A 9241-nucleotide genomic window follows, 5' to 3' on the forward strand; every position below is an offset into this window, starting at 1 on the left:
GCATGCAAAGATGAATGCTGGGTCAAGGCCATGAATGAAGAACTTGAGCAAATTGAAAAGCATAACACTTGGGAGTTGGTTCCTAGACCAAATGATAAGAATGTCATAGGAACAAAATGGATATTAAAAAACAAGCTGAATGAAAATGGAGATGTTATTAGAAACAAGGCCAGATTTGTTTGTAAAGGGTATGCTCAACAAGAAGGTATAGACTTTGAAGAAACTTTTGCACCAGTTGCTAGACTTGATGCCATAACAATGTTCCTTGCCCTTTCTAGATTTCAGGAGTTCAAAGTATATCAAATGGATGTGAAATCTGCCTTTCTAAATGGAGACTTAGAAGAAGAAGTGTACAGTGAGCAACCAGATGGATTCATCCTTGGAAATGATCCAAAACTTGTATGCAGACTCAAAAAGGCTCTCTATGGCCTTAAATAGGCTCCAAGGGCTTGGTATTTTCGTTTCGACAAATACCTCCATAAACAAGGTTTTTCAAAAGGATCAACAGATAGCAATCTATATATAAAAATTTACAATGATAAATTGCTAATACTTGTTGTGTATGTTGATGATATCATCTTTGGTAGTAATGAAGAAACCATGAGTCAAAACTTTGCTTTGGTGATGCAGAAAGAATTTGAAATGTCCTTACTTAAGGAGCTCACATATTTTCTTGGCTTACAAGTCCAACAAAACAAAGGCGGTATCTTTCTATCACAAACCAAGTACCTCAAACAGATCTTGAAGAAATATGGCATGGAAGATTCGAAACTAGTATGTACTCCTATGGTAACAGGATGCTCAACGAAAATGATGAATCAACAACAGTACATAAACTAACCTATAGATCCATGATTGGTAGTCTTCTTTATCTGAAAAGTACCCGACCAGACATCATGCATGCAGTGGGAATAGTTGGAAGATTCCAAGCAAATCCAAAGGAAGCACACCTTTAGGCAGTGAAGACGATTTTCGAATATCTTCAAGGAACACAAAACTATGGTTTATGGTATCCTAGAGACACAGATCTCACACTTCATGCATATACAGACACAGATTGGGCAGGAAGCTTGGATGATAGAAAAAACAATAGTGGTGTTGCATTCTTTATGGGATCCAGATTAGTATCTTGGTTCAGCAAGAAACAAAGTTCAATTGCATTATCTATAGCTAAAGTAGAATATGTTGCTGTTGCTTCTTGTTGCACGCAACTCCTTTAGATGATGCAAACATTACAAGACATTCAAATCACTTGTACTCCACCTATCTCCATTTTTTGTGATAATACAAGTGCAATCATCATTTCAAAGAATCCTGTCATGCAGTCCAAGACCAAGCACATACCTATCAAGTATCATTTTCTCCGAGAACAAGTGCTTGAACAAAAGGTCAAATTGGAGCATGTCCCCTCCAAGGAATAGGTTGCTGATATATTCACCAAACCGCTGCCCAGGGAGACATTTGAATACCTCAGACAGAAGTTGGGATTAGTTGATGCATCATCTTGCTATTGACACTTATCTGTTTCAGAGAACAGTGGTTGTACGCGAGTTTTATGAAGTGTATCTGCGTACATACGCTGGTTTCTATGGATACAATCGCATATATGTTGGTTGAAGACAAAAAGTGGGCCAAACTCAGGATGAAAAGAGTCTGATGTGCGTTTGACAGAGACCATCTAGCACAGGTTCATGGGGAGCATATACTTCTAACAATTCACTGTTGGCATTATCTTAGAAGATCTTGGTTCAAATTCGCAGCGGGTTTTGGTTCAGGTGGAACAGGTGCAGAGGGAGATCATGGTTGTTGGTCTGGATGAGGATTGACAGACACTGTTGATGTTAGTTATTGATGATTATCATAGTCTTGTCTTAGATATTTAGTCTCTATGTCATGTATTTATTTTATTATCAAGGTCATGTAACAGCCTACTTTGGTTTCCCCACTATGCCTGGGATGGATGATGTAATGTTCTTATTTTATCATGTGTTAACTTTTGGTGTATCCCCACTTGGTTGGGTGGATGATTCAATCCCCACTTGGTTGGGAGATGGATGTATGTATGAATCTTTGGTGATAGGAAGGTCATTTATGATGTATAGAGTCATGTTCTTTCTTGAAGAACATCTCTTTTGCAAACCTTGCCTACAGTCAGGGGGAGCATGGACATCACAGCAGAACAAAGATTTCAGAATGTACTCAGGAGGAGCATAACCCTTTTCCCTTGATGAAAAAGGGAAAGAATGACTTTGAGTATCTTGGGGTTGCCATCAAGTCCAAAGGGGGAGATTATTGGCATTATGACACAGGTTTGGCACTATGGCACAGGTATTGTCCTTGATGGCAACTTACTTGGAAAATCACTTAGATGACAGCTCAGGCTCACAGGCTCTTAGAATAAAGGAAAAGAAGGTATACTCAGGTTCCTATTGACAAAGTTGCGTATACACGTGGGATAGCCGATCAAAAGGCGTGTATACGTATGCATGCACTTTCATGCAAGGAGAAGCGCGTACATGTGGGAAAACTTATTTATTAGTCCATGGTATTTAGTCCTTGGTTTTTGGACCTATGGTTTTGGACCATGGTATCTCGTCCGAAATGTTGAACCCAGGTATTGGGTCCCAAGTATTGGTTCTAAGTGGTTTTGGACCATGGTATTGAAGAAAGGCCTAAGACTATAAAAGGGTAAGGAGATCATTAGGCAAAGGCACACTCAAGGATTGAATATCTTATGAAGAGAAAGATCTAGAATATTGGTCATTGGGTTATGGTGCATAGCTGGATCTGAATCAAGGAGGAACCTGAGCGCAAGGAGAAGGATAAGTTCTATTGATGGGTCAAGATCTTAAGGCTTGAAGAGAAGTATCTTTGTGTGATTTTGATCTGTTATATTTAGCACATGACTTGATCTATAAATCTGATGATCTGGGTATTACTGATGTCTGAATAACTAAAAAGGGTAAGATTATCTTTTATAGATCTGTATGCAGGTTCAGCGTAGCAAAGGCGCATATACACGCTGGTTCGGTAATTCAAAATAGCGTATATGCAGGTTGGCCTTAATACAGCAGCGTATGCACGTAGGTTCTACATATTGAAGTAGCGTACATCTCATGAATATATGTTTTAGCTAATTCTATTTATTGTTGCAGTGTTCTGAGTTCAGGATTGGTTTCTAGTTACTGTTACTATATTCTGGTTACATCTTTCAAAGAAGTGATTGGTTGATTCAGTTTTGATTGGTGCAAAGGAGATTGGTTGATGCAGATTTATTTGATGATTGATTATTGTTATTGATGGATCCAGTCTGAAAATTTATGAAACGTGGTCCCTGGAAGAAAAGAGAAGGTTGTAGCCTTCTACAGGTAGAAGCCTACATACTGGTATAAGACTGCACAAGTACAGAACCATTGTAAACAAAAGTTTCTTATTAAAAGAAGATAGAGACGAATTGCAGCAGGTGGTTTTCACCCACATTAGGTTTCCACCTTATATCTTTCGTTCTTGTGTGTGAATGTTTGCTCTGTTTTACTATACCTGGTTACTGCTTATATGGTTCTGATGCACATATTAATGATCAACATCTGATGAATAAATTAAATTATAAGTATGCAAGTTATACGCTAGTTTCCTTAATTACAGTTGCGTATATACGCAGTTTTCACTAACTGAAGTAGCGTATACAAATTTGATTATGGAATGAAAAATATTTTACTTAATAATACTAATTCAGTGCCCCCCCCCAGTATTATTTCCAAAATATATCTCGAGATCCTATCGATACATCTCTCTCTGCACCTCATCCAGAACATTAACAAATGGTGTAATTTTCTCCTCACCCTTTAAGCACTTCCTCTTTCTTAATCCAACTGATACTACCCACAAAACATCCTGAACAACCTCCTTAGTCTTCTCCCTTCTTTGAGCTCATGTGTTGGATGCAACATCTAATTCATCTCAAAATGAAACAACTTTAGGTGGTCGAGGTGCTAAATGAGGTTCTGGAGCCATAAATGCAACATATCACATAGCATCAGGTCATTCATATGTATGACCTTTCCCAGCTCCATAGAATTCAGATCCTGTATCTCTATAATTTTGATCCATGTGCTCCCAAAACTAGGGATACAACATCCTCACAAAATATTGTGGCACTTCATCATTATTGGGTAACTTTGCGTTTGGCATATATGAACTTCTGATAAAGAAATGATGCAATATTAGGGTCATTAAATCTTGCAACCTTCAAACGATTTTTATCTTCAAGTCACAAGTCAAACAATGAGAAGGCCATTTCTTTAGTGACCCTTTCTTTCACTTATTTAAAGGAGTTCCTACCCATAATTGATGCTCTCCTCCTATGTATCATGTCATAAAAAACCTCAATCATTGGTCCAACCCCATGATACGCCGCTACAAGATTCTCCAAACTATGCAAAATTATTTGGAGACAATCTCTAGTAGAACTAGAGAGATTGTTATTTTCTAGCTCATTTTGCAATCTCATTGAATGCACCCTGAAGTCATCAAGAGTAAGAGTGGAGATGTTGTCTTCCCAAGGAACCTCCTTAGGAACATCTCGAGGATGGGGGTAAATAGGTTCATAGTTTTGATTGTGGGCATACTGTTGGACCCTACAACCTCTCCCACCATGACGATGTCCCACAGGAGCACGATCAAACCCTGTAACATGATAAATGTTCACACACTATTTAGATATAAATTAATTTCACTTGGACAATTCGCATTCAAAAAATTCCTACATTGAAAATTACTTGGTCCATGAACTTTCTCATTCTCTAAGTGATCATTTGGAGGACGATTTTCCCCTTCTGGACAAACAAACTCAAAGCTCTTATGCCTTGTACAAAACATCAAATTGCCAATTGTTCATAAGTATGAGAGATGGGATAACTTTTAACATTAAAAATATCTTGAACAAGATTTAAGTATGCTCCTCACCTGAATTCTCTTGGACGACTCGCTGAGAATCAACATGGCCATCCTCATGCTGAGAGCATTCACCTATGGATGATGATATTTTTTCACATTAAATGTGTGTGAAAGAAGAAATTATTCACATGTTAAATATTAAATTTATATATTGTCTAGACTTGAACATGTTAACTAGAAATCGAGCATGTACCTCTACCATGCGAAGAAGACCCATTATAATCATGTATACTTGTTCCTGAAGCCCTATCAATAGATCTATATGCAAGGGTTGTACAATTTACACAAAATTGTCAATCACAAGTATGAGACACGTGCAATAAATTTTCATGCATTAAACATCTCACTTCAAGATTTATATTCAGATTTTACTTGAACCAACTCTATCAAAAATTTGGTTGTTTCTTGAAGGCAGTGTACTCAAAATCATTACTTCCAACCTAAAGCAAGACTAATGCACCTATCAACAAAGATATTTGTTCACATTAAATGTGTGTCAAAGAAGATTGTTCGCATGTTAAGCATAGAATTTATAGCATAGAATTGAACATGTTTACTAGAAATCAATTTTGTACCTATAGTATGCCTAGAAGACTCGTGGAAATGTCATCTAATATGTTTGTTGGAATCTAACACAACTCCTCCTAACAAAGAGCCATTGGAGGGGTTGTTAAATTTCATTATTCCTATATAGAAGAGGAATAGTTATTAATATTAATCTTGAAGATTGGCATTCGAAAAGAATTAAAGTTAAATGGATTTAAATATTTTTATTATTTAATATGAAAGAATAATAATGCTAGAAAAGGGTTGGTATAAAAAAAAATGTATCATGACATGACCTAGCTTGGATTTGGGAATATTATATTGTGTTATCAAAGCCTTGGTTTTAGAAAAATATCTATATGGGTAGAGGTCAATGTGGATTTGTTTGAGTTCATTGTTATGGTGCATGTCAGAAATCGTTTTTAGTGTCCACAACTTAGTTGTTATATGGTGTTGTATATAGTGATTGTTTGCCTGTTAAGGGTTGGACAGAGGAGGGAATGAGCCTTTATAATGAACAAACATCCATCTCTAAGAAATTTTTATATCGTACAATAACCATTCCAGTGGTCTATAAATTCTTTTCTTTGTAGTGAAAATAAAGTAGAGTGGTCTTGCAAACATTTAGAGGTCTATATTGTGTATATTCTCTTTTTATCTCAATGGCATGAAAATATGATGATCAATCTTTATTGAAGATGAGATGGTTTTATATTAGCTATATATTTCATTAACAATGCTCTCTTTGTAGGAGTTTCATTAGCCTTTACGAATCATTTGACAATGACATGGAATATGACAAACTTCTTTGAATGCATTTTTTAGTTTGAGCATTACAAGGCCTCTGGAGGAAAAACTTAGTGGCATTAAAGGGTTCATGCCCTGGTTGTGGAGAAGAGGTAGACAAGATACCTTTTTTTTTCTTTCAAGTTATTTTTCTAGCTCCTAGTATAACTCAAATACATCACTACTCGTCTTGACACATTTAGCCAAGAATTATTCTGCATCTGAAGAGTCAAGGAGTATCCCAGGAGTCCAAAAATAAGAATACATAATTGGGATATATTTTCAAATGAGTTTAGGAAGATTAAGCCACCAAAAAATGATGGTGAAAACAAGAGAGGAGATGATGTTGAAATTTGGTTGGTTGGAATTAGAAGATATTTTTAGTTGCATAGTTACTCATCTAATCTAGAGGCCATGATTTTTGTTTATCATCTAATAACCAATTGAAGAAATTAAATCATATTAAAGACAAAAGAATTTCTTAGAAGAACTTCAAGAAGTATATTTAGCAACAATATCTTTTAGAATGATACTATGACAAGAAGATGGAGTTATTCAAACTCAAGGTGGAAAATATGACCATAAAAGAGTATGAAAGGAAGTTCTTGGAGTTGTTGAGGTATGTGGTCTTTCTTAATGAGAAGGATGTGAAAATATAGAAGTATTTAAGTTGTTTCCCATCCTTTTATGAAGAAAAAATTCAATTTGATGAATCCAAGACTCTAGTAGAAAACATTAGAAAGGCCAAGTACCTATATGAGAAAATAAAGGGTAGAGAGACTTATCAAAATTATTGGAAGGATAAGAACAAGGATAATTTACATCATATACATAATGGATTCAAACCTCCTTTCAAGAGAAATATTAATCTTAAAGGGTAGAGAGACTTATCAAAATTATTGGAAGGATAAGAACAAGGATAATTTAGATCAGATACATAATGGTTTCAAACCTCCTTTCAAGACTAGTTATTAATATTAATCTTAAATATTGGCAAACCTTTTTTAAAGTTTTCCACTCTTCAAGACAAGGGTAGTGATGTCCTTTCATATCCTTTAGTATATAAGTTTTTGACTTGTACAATGGATAATACCAGAAGAGGACAACCAACAGAAGATATTGACAAATAAAGATGTCAAGAAGTGCTTTGAGAAGTTGAAGTTAGGAATTTCTTGCTTAGGAACAAAGTCAACTCTCATAAAAATGCATTCCATATTGTAATACAAATGACAAGAAGGGTGGAAATGAAGATTTTTCTTGTGTGATGGCGAAAGAAAAAATGTAAGCACAATGTTGTATAGGGCTAGAGGTGTACATACTCTACCCTCTTTGGGTTTGAACCTATGATTTCTCATGAAGAAGCACATGTTCTTAACCATAAGATCCACTCAATGAAGAATATAAATTATATGCTAATCAATTATAACTATGTTGTGGATGTCAATTAAATATAACTTAGGTGATTGTGAAAAAATGTAGTTATCCTTTACACTTCATTTAATTCCCACACATGATATATTAAACTTAAAACATAATTTAATACATTTCACTGTTGTGTGTGAACTTGTATGAAAATGAAGTGAGGGTTGCTGACTTCCAATTGACCGAAGATGGACTACTAGAGGAGAGCAACTTTTCCCTTCTGACTTTTTGTAGAACCTAACCCATAAATCGTGTCTTTCAACATGTGAGTTAAGAGGATGAACAAATGAGGCAGATCACATATCTTTGATGTGGAAATTTGCAAGAACGCAAATTCTAAGAACCCACAGAATATCACACTGCGAATTAAATATTTTGGAATGGAAATTATTGTATTTACACTTCTATTGAGCACCAAAGAATTGTGAGGCATGTTATCAAAAGGTCAAAAAATGCATTTCCAGCTTGTGGAGATCTGCAAGGAAACCCCATTGCAAAAGGATAGAATAGCAAAACATCCCTAAGAGGAAAACGCATTTGAAAAAAGGCGAAATATCTACAAGACGAGGTTGTAGAAAACCAAGTAAAACAGGAACATATACAAGTTAATAGTCTGGAATATGGATTAGTTCAGCTTCTTGCAGAGGCGTGGAGACTAAATGCGGAGTAACGGGGTTGTTTAAAAATCATTAGCTAGCACATGGAAGCCACATCTGAACTTATTAGAGCAAGGTTTCAATCCTGGGACCTGTGGATTATAGGCCCATTTGATGGGTTGTGTATGGCACACAATAATTTAATATATTTTTCACATAGTATTAGACTTCAAACATAATTTTAAGAAATTCTTAGTTGGACACATCCGCTACAATCTACAAGGTAGTTTCCATGGACACCCCTAAAGTCGTAGAAATTTTCATACCTTGTGCAGATGATAATAAAGCCCCCGTGTCACTGGTAATGACAGCTATAAACTACCCACGAAAAACTTGGCAGGTGAGGGCATTCTTACCTTATGCAGATGATGACAAAGCCCTTGTGTTGTTGGTAATGGAAGCTATAAAATACCCACCATAAACTTGGCAGGTGATGGCGCTCTCTAAAAATTTCCCATGACCAACTTTGCGATAAGGTTTTCCTGGGCGATGACACGAATGACTGTGAACACCCGAATTTTTCTATTTTATACTTTTTTAACTTTACACCGAGAGTTTTAAACGATCTAAATTTTTGGACAAGAGTTTTTAAATGGAATTTATTAGCCCAACACCATTTTTTCTTACAAATATAATATACCAAAGACTTTGGAGGAGTTCAACACTTTTTAAATAAAACCTTTGACTTAGTAGGGTGGCTTTTAGCAACCTTCCTACTTTTCTTAAAATAGAATCTTTTACTATAATATTCACACTTTTTACAAGATAAATCTTTACCTATACATTTAGTAGCATGAACAAATTTATTTATTGTATTATTACACCCAAATTGATATCTTTGCATAAATGTCACAAATTTTTGGATTGAATCCCAA

General features: G+C 35.6%; 1 long non-coding RNA gene across 1 annotated transcript in view; it reads right to left on the bottom strand.

The window, feature by feature from the left end:
• The window catches only part of LOC149228579 (uncharacterized), a 100028-nt gene extending 91173 nt beyond the window's left edge, over positions 1–8855 (bottom strand). The window contains exon 1 of the long non-coding RNA XR_016247216.1: positions 8723–8855. This is a non-coding gene — a long non-coding RNA (uncharacterized LOC149228579). The remainder of the gene's footprint in view (positions 1–8722) is intronic.
• Positions 8856–9241: the final 386 nt, after the last annotated feature.

This window comes from Pinus tabuliformis, chromosome J (assembly GCF_031772625.1).
Source record: "Pinus tabuliformis cultivar Carrire ecotype Pingquan chromosome J, CPIR1, whole genome shotgun sequence".
Lineage (NCBI taxonomy): Eukaryota > Viridiplantae > Streptophyta > Pinopsida > Pinales > Pinaceae > Pinus > Pinus tabuliformis.